Genomic DNA, 15520 nt, shown 5'->3' with positions numbered 1-15520 from the left:
TCGCTAACACAGCTCGGGCACCGCCAGCACCTCAGAAGGCAGCATTTCACCAACATGGTGGAGCAGTATGTGTGCACATGCCTACATGTACTGAATGACGGGTCTGCCCCCTTCAACTTCTGGGTCTCCAAATTGGGCACATGGCCTGAGCTTGCCCTTTATGCCTTGGAGGTGCTGGTCTGCCCTGCAGCCAGTGTATTGTCTGAACGTGTGTTTAGCATGGCAGGGGGCGTTATCACAGACAAGCGCAGCCACCTGTCCACAGCCAATATGGACAAGCTCACGTTCATTAAAATGAACCAGACAGGGATCTCCCACAGGACTTGTCCGTACCTTGTGCAGAATAGACATGTATAAAGGCCTCACCCAGCCATTTTTGTACTCCAGCGCACTTTCTCTTTGTTTTATTTTTTAAATTTCTCAATGTTTTGGGATGTACCCAAATTTGAACAAAAAAAATTATAATAAAATAAAATAAAAAACAAAATAAAAAACCAGTGTTGGCTACCTCCTCCTCCTCCACCGCCGCTTTCACCTATACCGCCACATCCACCGCCTCCTCAACCTCCTACTCCATATGGACCTCCTCCTCCTTGATCAAGATTATTATTTATTATTTTTACGTATTTTATGTTATTTAAAGTCATTTCCTTATCCACATTTGTTTGCAGAGCATTTGCCATGCTCTTAACCACATTTTGCTGCCTTTTGCAGCCCTCTAGCCCTTTCCATGACTTTTTTAGAGCCATTTTAGTGCTCCAAAGTTCGGGTCCTCATTGACTTCAATAGGGTTCAGGTTAGGGGTCAAGTTTGGGTCCCAAACTCAAACTTTTTTGTGAGGTTCGGCCGAACCCGTCGAACCCCAACATCCAAGTGTCCGCTCAACTCTATCCACCACAGTTTGTTCATTCTGTTTGCTATTTCCCAATTTTTTGGGGCCTCCCCAAATTTAATGAAGTAGATAAATAAATATAGAAAGAAAAATATTAACCCCTTAAGGACCATGCTATATTTCACCTTAAAGGGGTTATCCCACTTAGCGTTTCTATACTTACCTGCTGCCACCGCGCGTTCACTTCCTGGATTCTGGCTGGGGGCGGGCTTCATCTTGATTGAAGTCTTCTCCCGGCCGTGCCGCGCGCTGGAATGAATGCGCACGCCGCCGCGCATGCGCAATGGTGACTTATTCCTACAGAGCCGGCGTGCGCGTTCGCAGCTCTGTACTATTCTGGCCGGGAAGAAGTCACTGTCGCGCATGCGCGGCAGCGTGCGCGTTCAGAACAGTGAGCGGACCGGCAGGGAGAAAAGGAGTCGTCTTCTGGGCAAGCGCGACCTTCCGGCTTTTCAAGAAGAACAGTGGTCGTAACCAGGGGAGACCGAGTCACAACAATCAGGTAAGTGGGTATGAATTTTATCCTAATCGGTGGGGATTTGTTAATAAAGTATATTTACAAAAATGATCACTGTCAAATCATTAACAGATTTAACAGTGATCATTATGATGGGATAACCCCTTTAAAGAGAACCTTTCACCTGGATTTGGGGTATAGCTCTGAGGACATGGACTGCTAGATAGCCACTATCACATCCGCAAAATCCATTTCTCATAGCTCTCTGTGCTTTTATTGTGTCAAAAAAACTATTATATATATATATATATATATATATATATATATATAAATGAACCTTATATGAGTCCTGTCTCCGCCATGCTTCAGAGATGAGTCCAGCATTCTCCGACTCTGAGCCCAGCCACGCCCACTGTGAAGGAGCCCAGCTTCTCCCCGCATACTCCGAATCTCCTCCCTTGCTCCCCAACGTCACAAAGCTAGAGTGCCGGTGTTTAAATGATATGATTTTTTAAACCAAAAATAAAATGTTTTAGTGTCTCCATAGTCTGAGAGACATAGTTTTTTCAGTTTTTGGGAGATTGTCTTAGGTAGGGTATCATTTTTGTGTGATAAGATGACGGTTTAATTGGCACTATTTTGGGGTGCATATGACTTTTTTATCGCTGGCTATTATACTTTTTGTGATGGAAAGTAACAAAAAATGGCTTTTTTGACACCATTTCTATTTTCTTTTCTTTACCGTGGTCACCTGAGAGGTTAGGTGATGTGGTATTTTTAAAGAGCATGTTATTACGGATGCAGCAATACCTAATATATATACTTTTTTATTTACTTAAGTTTTACACAATAACAGCATTTTTTAAACCAAAAAAATGATGTCTTAGTGTCTCCATATTCTGAGCCATAGTTTTGTAAATTTTTGGGGCGATTGTCTTAGGTAGGGGCCCATGTTTTGCAGGATGAGGTGACGGTTAGATTGGTAATATTTTGGGGGGTATATGCCTTTTTGATCGCTTAGTGTTGCACTTTTAGCGATGTAAGGTGACAAAAAAAATGGTTTATTTAGCACAGTTTTTAAATGTATTTTTTTGATGGTATTCACCTGAGGGGTTATCTCATGTGATAGTTTTATAGAGCCGGTCGATATGGACGCGGCGATACCTAATATATCTGTTTTCTTTTTTCCCTCATTTTTTAAAAAAAATTTCCCCTTTATTTTGGCAAAAGGACTTTTTTTTATTTATTTTTTTGCTTCAAACTTTTAAAAAAAATTGGAAAGCTTTATTTTTGTAACTTTTTTTCACTTTATTTTTTGTCTAACTCTGTGACTTCAATTTTTGGGGGTCTGATCCCCTTTACAATGCATGGCTGTAAGTGTATTACACACTGTAATACACTTACAGCCTTCCTGCCTGTGAGATACAGGGGGCTGGATCTCACAGGCTCTCTCGGAAGGCAGCCACAGTGCCTAAGGAAGGCATCATGCTGCCTTCCATGCTGCCGTCACAGCAGTGCGGGGACCCGATGGCTGCTTTCTCCCTGCACGGACATCGCATGTGTCGTGATCAGCGCTGACCGCGGCTGTGCAGGGGTTAATGTGCCGGCATCTGTGATTTCACCGATGCTGGTGCATGCAGCAGGGGTCCGGCTACCAGTGACTGCCAGACCCCTGCCTCCGATCGGACAGGTGTAGCTCCTGCACCTGCCCGATCACCATGATGTACATGTACTTCTCTGGTCCTTAATTCACAGCCAGAGTTGATTTACATGTACGTCATGGGTCCTTAAGGGGTTAAAAAAAACACATAAACATTGTTGGCTATCTCCTCCTCCGCCTCTTCTACCTACAATGTCACGTCCACCGTCTCCTCAACCTCCTACTCCACTTGGACCTCCGCCTCCTAGTTCAAGATTATTCTTTTTTTATTTTTGTATATGCTATGTTATTTTAAGTAATTTCCCTATCCACATTTGTTTGCATGGCAATTGTACTGCTCTTACTCCCATTTTTCTTCATTTTGCAGCCCCCTAGCCCTTACTATCATCATTTAACAGCACCAAAATTCAAGTCCCCATTGACTTCTATGGGGTTCGGGTTCAAGTTCACCCGAACCGAACTTTGAGCTAAAGTTCAGCTGAACTATTGAACCCAAACATCCGCTCATCCCTAGTGCCCAAATAATATTACCAGATAGTTTGCTAAATAACAGTGCATATCTAACACCCTGTTCTGTTAACTTTCCATAGGTCCTGGTATTGAATCGAGCAAGCATCATGGTTACCAGCACTCCCTTCACTGGTTACAACATATTATGCACCCCATGCAATCACAACGCTATTACCGTACACTCCTAAGGTCGACCCTGTAGAGAATAGATTGGCAGTTTAACAAAATCGATTCTATACACATAATTGAATTATGTTTATTGGGGAGGATTTACTAATGATATTGCATTTAAGCCCAACTATTTCCAGTAAAATCAAACCCCTTGTTTGGACTAGTCACAAAAAGTGTATGAAAGGATCTAAAACACAATAAATGTGGTGCAAAGCATGTATGACAATTGTTTGGTGCAAACTGATCCAAAATTCTTGTAAATATCCACCCTTTAATACAATTTGTTTTCTAAACTTGTAAACTTTTTTTGTTCACAAAAGCCAGAGACAAAGTAACATACTGTACCACATTCTAATGAGAATGCCCTTCAGCTAGCAATGTACTAGTACAGCTCTGCACTGGATCACATATCACAATATAAAGACTACTGTATAACCAACAAGGACTTAATGCAGAATACTATCACAGAACAAAACTAACCCTAAATCTAAAATGTAACTTTTAATGCATGTTCAAATATAATTGCCCTTGATTTACCCAAAAATATAAATGCCCCCACAGTAGCAATTCATACAGATATATATATATATATATATATATATATATAGTTAATAAATCTTTAATAAGGATAAAGTTAACAATAAAGTAAGAACGGTAAGGTTCACAATAGGGTTCACAGGTACTGTGCAATATGTTCATTTATAATTAAGTAGCAGGAATGAGCTGTTATAAAGCAAAACAATCATATTATGTGGGATGACTGTTAAGGAAAGTCTCTCAGGCTTCAAAAAGGTATCAAAAGTTCTTTTAAGACATCTATGCTTTCCAACATTTTTCATACAGGGTTTTTATCAACTGTGCAGCTTTCCCAAGCTGAGATCTCTTCAAACCTAAAGATCTGATCCACTTTATTTATCAATTGGGACATGGATGGGAGATCAGTAGAAAACCAAAACTTTGTTATAAGTAGGCGGGCTGCACATAAGAGAGACACAAAAAGTTATGGTGTGATATGGGAAGATTTGGTGGTTGAGATCCCCAGTAATGCCAATTGTTGAGAGGGGGGACATAGACGAATGACATATCTTGTTGCAATAAGTGACGATCTCTGACAACCAAGTCTGGATTAGGGGGCATGACCATAAAATGTGAAAAAGGAGCCTCTTTGCTTAAGACATCTCCAACAAGTGTCTGAGCCATTTCGGTTATAGAAACATGTAATGTTTGGGGTTCTATACCACCTTGTTAGGATTCTATAACCATTCTCCTGTGTTCGAACGAATCTCTAATTTTCATGGGGTGTCATATAGAGTAAGGATATCTCTGATGGAGTCAGGCAAGTCCCCAGGTCCCTCTCCCAGAGGCAAATGAAGGCTGGCTTAGGCATAAGTACCGGAGTGCTTATTCTTTTATAAATCATAGATATTAATTCAGGAGGAGGTTCAGGCTTTTAGAGTAGGCCTTCAAACCATGTTAAAGGTCCCATTAGGGCTTGATTAGGTATGTGTTTAGAGAGGAAAGATCTCAAAAAAGAGATCAGAGGAGGAGAGAAACTCAATCCAGGAAGGAGTTTAAGAATATCCCCAATCTTCAATATCTCACCTCCCTCCTTGAATAAAAAGGTAACTTTCATTGTGGAGAAATGTACGGAGTTAGGAAAACTTTTTACAAGTGTCTGTAGGGCATGAGCTATAATATATTTTATTTGTATTAGGGGTGAGGGTAAGGGGATTGCATTCTGCCAGGATTGGAACAATTTCCATGATAGAAGTGTTGACTTGATCAATAGGTTATAAAGTTTATCAGACGAGGGAAAATCTTCTGCTCCCACCAGAAGGTTAATGAAGGGAAACTTAAAATGTGATTGTTCCATTGAGACCCATGATCTGTGTTGAGGTAGGAGGAACCAACTTACAACTCTCTCTCTAGCAGAACTGCTTTCACATATAGCTCTGGATCAGGAAGACATATCCCTCCACAAAATTTGGGCTTACTAAGAGAGGAATAGGTTTGATGTGATCATTTCTCAGTCCATAGGAAGGTTCTAATATGATGTTTTAAAGTGGTATAGTATGCTTTAGGCAGTGGGATTGGTAGGACTTGTTGTAGATATGTTAATCTGGGTATTATCAGTGAGGCAATTATATTCTTCCTACCAAACCATGACAGGGTCGAAGATTGTAGTGTGGATAATTGATCCACTATTGAACTTAATTCAAGCAAAATAATAAAGAAGGATTGGGTTCTATTTTAACTCTTAGGTATTTGATGTAGGGAGTATCCCAATTGAAAGGAGAGGATGCAGCCAGGTTAAGTTTAGTAGTAGAGGGGAGGTCTATGCTCAATATGTGGGATTTCTTCATATTGATCTTAAAGTTAGATAAAAGGCTAAAGTGTTTTAATATGTTATATATACATGGGAGGGAATGGGTTGGATTGGTGGTCAAGATCAGAAGATCATCTGTAAAGGCCGCTACCTAATGTTCTTGCTGACCCAGTGTCACTCCCCTGAATTCACTATTACCCCTTATTGCCTGAAGCAAAGATGCCATAACAAATACAAGTATAAGGGGGGCAAGGGGCAACCCTGTCTAGTGCCATTTCTTATTCCAAAGGAGGTGACAGAACATTATTAATAATAATCAAGGCTGTAGCCTGTGAATACATAGAGAAAACCGCTTCAATAAATGGAATAGGGATCCCAAAAGCCTGTAACGTCCATCTCATAAAGTCCCAGCTCACACTGTCAAAGGCCTTTTCGGCATCTGTGCCCAAAAGAACTAAAGGCTGTTTATAATTTTTTGAAAAGTATATTGCGTTGAGGACTCTAGCAGTATTGTCTTTGCCTTTTCTTCCCTGAATGAAGCTCACCTAGTCTCTATGAATAAGGACAGGTAGAAGTTGAGATAAGTGTGAAGCCAACATTTTTGCTAGCAATTTTCATACAAATATATTTAAAGTGAACTCATGTCATGTATAATAGAATTTATATACTATATAAGTACTAAGTACATCAAGAAAAATAGGATGCACTGTGGAAATAAAACATCAATTGAATTCGGGTTTGGAGGAGGAAGGGGGTGGACAGGGAGAGAAGAGATGGTAAAATTAAAAGTAATCTTTCCATGATCATTTGTTGACAATATCCCTGCCTAATAGCCCTTATAAGAGTGTCCCTACTTTTAGGTGTCTACTGCTGACCACTGTAATTCCCCCAATTGGTCAGTTGGCTCTTTAGTGCTGACATAACTCTCCAGTGTTTGCTTCCATCAGAGGTTCGTGCAAAGTCTATGTGATCATGAACAAATATTACATCCCGATATACACTGGAGTATATCATATCAAATATTTAACTAAGCTGTATTGGAACTTGAGGTTCAGATCACTGCTGTTTGCCAGAACTCCAGGGGCTTTATGGGTTATTCTGAAAGCTCCTTAAAAACAAGAAATAATTTAAGAAGGTATACTACTGGCCCATTTAATTCCCCTACACATCTTGCCACTCAAACAAAAGTGATTAACGCAAACAAGCTGTTTAAGTTATTCTGCATACAGTTTACCTCTATAGATCTTACATAACTGTATGTAATTTGCATATAAGGGCTGTATGGAGCTAGTTCACAACCTGAGCTTGCTACATATGTGGCAGGTGTTGGCTATGTTATACATTAGTGTTCAGTGAGCATGCTCGGTCGAACACCACCTTCACTCACTGCGCCTGCGCAGAATACTAAACGGGACGGCGCAGGCGTGGGATTTACGTGAAGATGAGGAGAACTTGACAGTCAATCAACGGGACCTGGGTGTGCCAAAGGGTGAGTATACCGAGCCTCTAGGTGCTGAAGCAAAACCCCAGTAGCACATAGAGACTCATTAGCATATTTGAAAAGCCTTTATTTTAAGAGAACGGTGGCAGGCAGGGAGTTATAAAGCATACTGTTATGTACTGCTGACATTAGCAGATCACTAATGTCAGTCAGCTACATAACGTTATTTCTGATGACAGAAACCCTTTAAATACACCGGGGTGTCCACAAGCACTAGCTCCATATATGGATATAGCTATATATGGAGTCAGAGCAGGGACTCCTAAGCCGAACTAGAGTCTCAACACCCTCCCCTCTTCAGAGCAGGGGGTGCCTGGGGTCTCCCATTAACTTCCATTGTGCTCGGTAGAACACCCGAGCATCACAAAGTGTTCTACTCGAGCACACAAGCACTTTGGTGCTCGCTCAACACTATTATACAGCTGACAACTGTTAACACTGAATGTTGGAGATAACTCTGGTCCTGGTCACTTTAACCCCTTAGATGTGGCACTCAAATGTGATGTGGCAATCAAACATCCGAGGGGTTTGACAGAGGGAGGGGTCTTCCTCTGTCCTCGAATCTAAGTTCCTATAGCAATATCGTGGGGTTTCAATTGGTTACTATGGCACCCTGGGGCCTTGTGAAGGTTCAGTATTTTATTGCAGTCTATGGTATAAGCAATCAGAGGATTGCATATTCAAGTCCCCTGAGGGGACTAAAATTGACAGTAAAAAAATATATACTAAGCAATAGAAAAATAATTATCAGCATGGCCAAACTATGTGAGGTGAATGTCTTAACAGAAAAAAAAATGGCCAACTTTCATTTTTTTTTACCTCTCCCCCCCAAAAAAACAAACAAACTGTGAACAAAGAGATTAAAAAGTCATATTTTTTTCACAATGGTATCAATAAAAGCATCCTGCAAAAAACAAGCCCTCACACTGCTCTATAGATGGAAATATAAAAAATTGTGGATGTCAGAATATGCCAATGCATGTAATATACTGTTTAAGACTTACTTTCTTAAAGTAGTTAACCATAATAAAGACTATATAAATTTGCTATTATTGTAATCGTATTGACCCACAGAATAAGGTCATCATTTCGTTTTAACCACACAGTGAATTGTTTTTATTTCACCCCACAAAGATTTTTTTTATTTTTTCCCATACAAAGTATGGTGCCATTAAGCAATCCACTTGTCCCTTAAAAATAAGCCCTCATATGGCATGTGAATGGAAAATTTTAAAAGGAGAAAGGAGTGAGGAAAACAAAAATGCAAACACTAAAATTGGCCAGGGGCTTAAGCGGATAATTATTTAAATATTTTTACATGCCAATTTATAATCAGCACAATGCAAAGTCATTATTTTCTAGTATTTTAATTGTTACTAATGTTACTAGGCAATGGAAATATAATATATCATATTAGTTAACTATAACTTTTTCTTACAGTGCTTTGATTATTGCTTGTTAACCTTATCCATTTGGCTAGCTATGTTTTTTTCTAGTTGTTTTTGTTCTTAAAGCCAAAAAGCTTACTCAATTACTATAATGAAGGTCTGGGCTTTTGTTAAACCTCCATTTTGGCAAGCCCTATATTACAAGAAACCTGCACCATCTGTACATTAAATACATAGTGTCATGCTGTGACAAAATGAACAGAAGATAAGTCTTCCACTAAAATAAATGTTTGTTACATTTATAAATATTCATTGTAAGTTCATTGGAATGCATACATTATTTTTTCTAATTATCAGACAATATTACTGCAGATGCACCCTTCCGCAGCTTTGCTATTAGCGCAACATATCCTAAATATCTGTGGAGCAAGATGAGAAGTTTAAGAAAAAAATATGCTTGTGATACTCTGTCATGAGATGTCTGTGCTATATATGTCTATGTGTCATCTATCTATATGTGGTTTTGATATTAATTACAGCCTGAAAATGGTTTTGTTTACATTTCAACAAGTTGTATTGAATTTGTTTTGTGAAAAACTGGAGTTTTGAACCAAAATAAGTAAAGTTAAGGGTGGAAAGTTCTGTACTGTAGAACCTTAGGGGGGCATTTATTAAGACCGGTGATTTAGACACCGGTCTTAGTCCCTCTGAATTGCCAAAGGATGTGCCAAAATTATGTGGATCAGCAGGCCGTTACATAAGTTTGGCGCTTCCTCCAGAAGGCTGTGTGGCATACTAAAATCTACGGCAGCTCCCATGCTACATAGATTTTAGTCATTTTTCAATGCAAATACTGCAGAAAATGATAAATGAGACAGGCCTACCGGCCCACGTTCTTCCCTGCCCATTCCATGTCCCCTTTTCTTGGTATTCAGGATAAGTGGCGTGAGTGGCAAAAAGTTGCAGATTTTGCCACAAAAAACCATTGTGATAGAATCTGTGACATTAATATACCAAAAAGAGGCATATAATTAATAATAAATGCCCCTTTTAGTTCTTACGCTGAGGTATGTGTACTCTATTGAGGCACTCGTATGTTCCTCCTACTGTGATTTAGATACCACAATCATTGACCATAGCTTTGAGAGAATTTTGAATAAATGTATCTGGGATACTTATGTACATGTAGCTAAGGAATGAAAAAACACTGCCTTAGAACTTAAATTCTTCTGTACCAGGCTTTTCTACCTAACTTACAGGGGTTTTCTGTGAGAACAATATTGATGATCTATCCTAATAGTAGGTCATTAAAATCAGATCGGTGGAGATCTGTCTCCTAGCACCCCGCTGATCAGCTTTTTGAAGTACAGAACTGTACATTGTGCAGTGGCTGTCCTTGTTACTGCAGCCCAGGTCCATTTACATAGTAAAATAGTTTCTAAGGCTGAAAAAAGATATATGTCCACCCAGTTCAGCCTGTTATCCTGCAAGTAGATCCAGAGTAAGAAACAGAAAGAAAAATACATACACACTTCATTGGTGCAGTTATTTCTGGTTAAAGCGTTTAGTGTCCTATTTCAGCACAAAAAGATAAATATATTCTTAGTTCACCACTTCTGCAGTTATGTGTTTAAAGTGTTTAGTGGCCTATTTCAGTACAGAAAGAAAATTATATACACACTTTACTGGTGCAGTTATTTATGGCAAAAGCGTTTACTGGCCTATTTCAGTACAGAAAGAAAAATATATACGCACTTCACTGGTGTAGCTATTTGTGGTAAAAGTGTTTAGTGGTCTATTTCAGTACAAAAAGAAAAATATATTCACAGTTCACTTGTGCAGTTATATGTGTTGAAAGCGTTTAGTGGCCTATCTCAGTACAGAAAGAAAAATATGTACACATTTCACTGGTGCAGTTATTTGTGGTGAAAGCGTTTAGTGGCCTATTTTGTACAAAAAGAAAAAATATTTTCATCGCTTTTAGGGGTGTTTTAATTTGGTTTTTATTTATTTAGTTCAGCTAAAAGTATGTCAGACAGAGAAATGCAAGGCCATGCAAAGAGGAGTGGCAGAGGCATAAATGTTTCTGGCGCAGGCAGAGGTTGCAGCAGAGTAACTTAGTAACCTGAGTAACCTGGCCATGTGTAGAATCTGTGGGCAGAAGGTGAAGCGTAGCAGGGTGCCAATGTTGGCACTATGGCCTTCATCAACATATGCAGCGTCGCCATACAGTGGCCTGGGAAAACTGTGGTTCTGGTATTGTGGTCCAGCCTGCCGCAGCAACCACTGCATCACCCAGTGGCACGCACCTGGTTTCAGCCAGTCAAGGCTCCACCACTTCAGCCAAAGGGAGCTGTCTGTCCTTCCCATCTTCTGCTGGTCCAGATGCTCCTGCTCCTCCTCTTCCTACTCCTTGTCAGTAATTCCATCAGCAATTGATCACTTAAGAGATTTCCAAGAGACAGCAGTATGCGTGTACGCATCCAACGACGCAGAAGCTGAACGTTCTCCTGTCCAAGTTGCTGATACTGCAGTCCCTCCCTTTCCAAGTAGTGGACTTTTCAGAGAACTGATGGCTTGTGCCGAGCCAAGGTGGAGAGTCCCAAGCCGTCATTTCTTTGCCAAAAAGGCAGTACCAGCCCTGCACAAATATGTAGAATAGAAAGTAGGCCAGTCCTTGAGCCTGTCAGTGTCTGCCAAAGTGCACGGCAGCGCCAAGGTTTGGAGCTGTAACTACGGTCAGGGATAGTACATGTTCTTTATGGCCCACTGGGTAAATGTGGCTCCTGCACAGTCACACTAGCAACTTGGCCAGGTGACGCCGCTTCCGCCTCCACATTGTCACGCCATTGGTCCTGAGACAATGTCTGCCTCTGCCTCCTCATCCTCCACCGTGTCCTCAGCCTCCACTGCAGGGATAATTCACAGTGCCCCTCCAGCATACCACATGTGCAGAGGACGGGGGTGTCATGCTGTTTTGTGCCCTGTTTCCCTGGGTGAACGGAGTCACACAGGGGGAGGAACTGCTTTGTGTCCTTCATCAAGAAATTGAGTCCTGGCTTTCTGCCGGACAACTCAAAATCGGAACCATGGAGACAGACAACGGGAAGAACATTGTGTTTGCGCTGCTTCAAGGAGGGCTGAACCATGTGCCCGGCATGGAAGTAAAACATCCAAAAAATGGGCAGGAAAATGTGCATGCACTTCAGCCACTTGAGGAGGGGGAGGTGGACATTGGAGCACAGGCAATCTATAGCAAAATGGGTGTTTTTTTTCTGCTCAGGTGACAGGAGAGGAGGAGCAGGAGCAGCCAGAGGGTGATGATGCAGACGAGACAGAGAACCCGGACACACCGGGGCACTATGCAGTGGAGATGGAGGCAGGGAGTCCGTCCGAGTCACTTGCACAAATGGCCCGATGCATGCTCACTTACTTGTGTAGTGACAGCCAAATTGTCACCATTCAGCAGAGGGATGACTTCTGGCTCTCCACCTTGTTATACCCTTGCTAATGGTCCAGAATGCGAGCCTTTTTTGCACCAACTGAGAGGAAGGACAAACTTAACTACTACAGAGACATCCTATGCAGTCAGTTGGCCAGTGCCTATCTGCACCATCATTCATCCTCTCACAGGTGTGACCGCCGGGGCCCTTTGCGCTCATGTTCCCTTGCCATGGCTACTGGGGAGGGGTGGGGTGGCAGGAGCAGTACCAGCTCCATCAGCAGCAGCCCGAGTCTACAGTCGCTGATGAGTAGCTTTCTTTAAACGCATAGTGAAGAAACTACTCACCAGCAGCAGCAGGTAGACCTGGAGCAGGACCTGAACCAGCAGCTGGTGGCATACTTGGACAGAACCCTGCCAACCCACATTGATGAACTGCTGGACTGCTTGGCAGCCAAACTGGATTTGTGGCCGCAACTAGCAGAGTTTGCCCTGGAAAAGCTGTCCTGCCCTTCCAGTAGTGTGGCATCAGAGCAGGTGTTTAGTGCGGTAGGGGCCATAGTTACCTCAAGGAGAACTCGCCTGTGAAATGTGGAGAGACTGACCTTTGTCAAGATTAATCAGGTGTGGATCAGCCAATATTTCCACCCATTAATGCCTGATGCATCAGACTAGATCATCCATAGTGCCACACCAATACTTTGACAAGAGACTGGTTTCTTTTGACTACCAGCCTCAGCTACTACTCTGATGCTGCCACCCGCCTGATGCAACCCATCTGATGCCAAGTGCTCCTTCTTTCACCCACTTTCGTCAGCGGGTACTGGTATTGCCATCCACCGTCCCACTCTGTCACCGGGTCTCTTTGTGATCTCCTGATGCAGCTGCTACTGTCATCTCCACACTATGTCACCTTGCCACTCTGTGGTATCCTGATGCTGCTACTGCCATCTCCACACTATGTCACCTTGCCACTCTGTGGTATCCTGATACTGCTGCTGCTACTGCCATCTCCACACTATGTCACCTTGCCACCCTGTGGTATCCTGATTAGTGTTGAGCGGCAGGGGCAATATTCGATTTTGCAATATTTCGCAAATATATAGACGAATATTCGTAAATTCGCAAATTTGCTATCTTTGTACCCTTTTTTTTACATTTTGAAAATTCGTATAATGTGCATGCTTCAAATGGGTGTGGCTGAATGACGCAACAGTTTTCCAACTACCTGAAGTTTGAGAAGATTGTACAAAATGTTGGGAAGCAAATTTTGCAACAGTGAGGAAGAACTAGTGATCACTGTAAGTAATTTAACATTACAGAAGTGTATTTGGTTAAATTTCACATGCATGTCAGAACAATCGCTTTATATGCAAATAGAGTGTTATAAAATATTTGTGATTGTGAAAATTGCCACTTATGATCCGAATATATTTTTGCAATACATACAACTTCATATTTTATGAGGTCTAAGTAGATATTACTGATTGGTGCATTAAGTATTATTGCGACATCACAGCTCTATGTCTGTAGCATGTATGTATGGACAGTAGAGATGTCGCGAACATAAAATTTTCCGTTTACGAACGGGCGAACCGCCATAAACTTCAATAGGCAGGCGAATTTTAAAACCCACAGGGACTCTTTCTGGCCACAATAGTGATGGAAAAGTTGTTTCAAGGGGACTAACACCTGAACTGTGGCATGCCGGAGGGGGATCCATGGCAAAACTCCCATGGAAAATTACATAGTTGACGCAGAGTCAGGTTTTAATCCATAAAGGGCATAAATCACCTAACATTCCTAAATTGTATGGAATAACGTGCTTTAAAACATCCAGTGTGTGTATACGATCAGGTATGATGTTGTATCGATCAGGTAGTGTAAGGGTTACGCCCGCTTCATAGTGACAGAACAAACTCTGACAGACCAAACTCCCCGTTTAACGCACCGCAAACAACCACAAACAGTCCATTTGCACAATCGCAAACTCCCCATTTGCACAAGGTTGGATACCAAGCTAGCCATGTCCCGTTCCTTGTCCTCACTGACGTCATTAAAGGTCTCTTCCTCCACCCAGCCACGTACAACTCCAAGGGTCCCTGAAAGGTGACAACAAGCCCCCTGGGACGCCTGCTGTGGTTGGTCTTCCACCTCCTCAAAACCACCTTCCTCCTCTGACTCCTCTTCTTCAGACTCCTCTTCCAGCGTTGCCGCAGGTCCAGCAATCGACAATGACGAGTCTGCTTCTGGTGGTAATGGTGACCACAACTCTTCCTCTTCATGCTCATCTATGGCCTGATCCAGCACTCTTCGCAGGGCACACTCCAGAAAAAACGCATATGGGATGAGGTCGATGATGTTGCCTTGGGCTTAACCAGGTTTGTCACCTCCGCAAAAGGACGCATGAGCCTAAAGCCATTGTGCATGAGCATTCAGTAACGCGGCCAAAAAATACCCAGCTCTGCAGAGACTGTCCTCTTTTTTTTTAATTAAAAAAAATCTGTTCTTACCAGTTTAATCTCTTTTTTGTCCCCTATCAGGGGCCGGTGTATGGAATAGATTTTAGGAACAGTGCAATGTACTGTGCCACCCTATATGAGTGGTGTGTTAAGTAGTACTATTCCGGGGGCGGAGCTAGCCACAAGCCGAGATGGACGCTTGATCTCAGAGCTCCTCACAGACGCCGCTGCTTTTTCAGCATAATGGGTTCCTTATTCCCCTATGATGGTGAAAACTAACAAAGATAGAAGTGAGACAACTTCTGGCACACAGAAATCGTGCCATACACAATCTGAGATGGATCGCTTCTTCAAAAAGAGAAGTTTTTCGCCGGCTCACAGATCCAAGATGGCGCCGGAGGGTGCCAGAGCAGCCGCGCAGCCAGAAGACTCGGATGGAGAGAGCTCCTGTGCCATGTCCAAGGGAGCGGAGACTGTGGATCTTCCGTTGTCCAGAGCCTTCTTCAAGAAGACACTTTACAAAGCGCTCCAACCTCTACACAAGGACATTTCCGACATAAAGACGGAGGTAAAGCAAATTGGGGGGCGCGTTATGGCATTAGAGGAGACACAGGCAGCTATAGCTAACATGGAGAGGCTGTACGTAAGGTCTTGCAAGACCATAACTCATATCTCACCTCTGCTCTCCTTCACTTAGAAGATCAGGAAAAC

Source organism: Bufo gargarizans, chromosome 2 (assembly GCF_014858855.1).
Source record: "Bufo gargarizans isolate SCDJY-AF-19 chromosome 2, ASM1485885v1, whole genome shotgun sequence".
Taxonomy (NCBI): Eukaryota; Metazoa; Chordata; class Amphibia; order Anura; family Bufonidae; genus Bufo; species Bufo gargarizans.
This window is presented reverse-complemented; position numbering follows the sequence as displayed.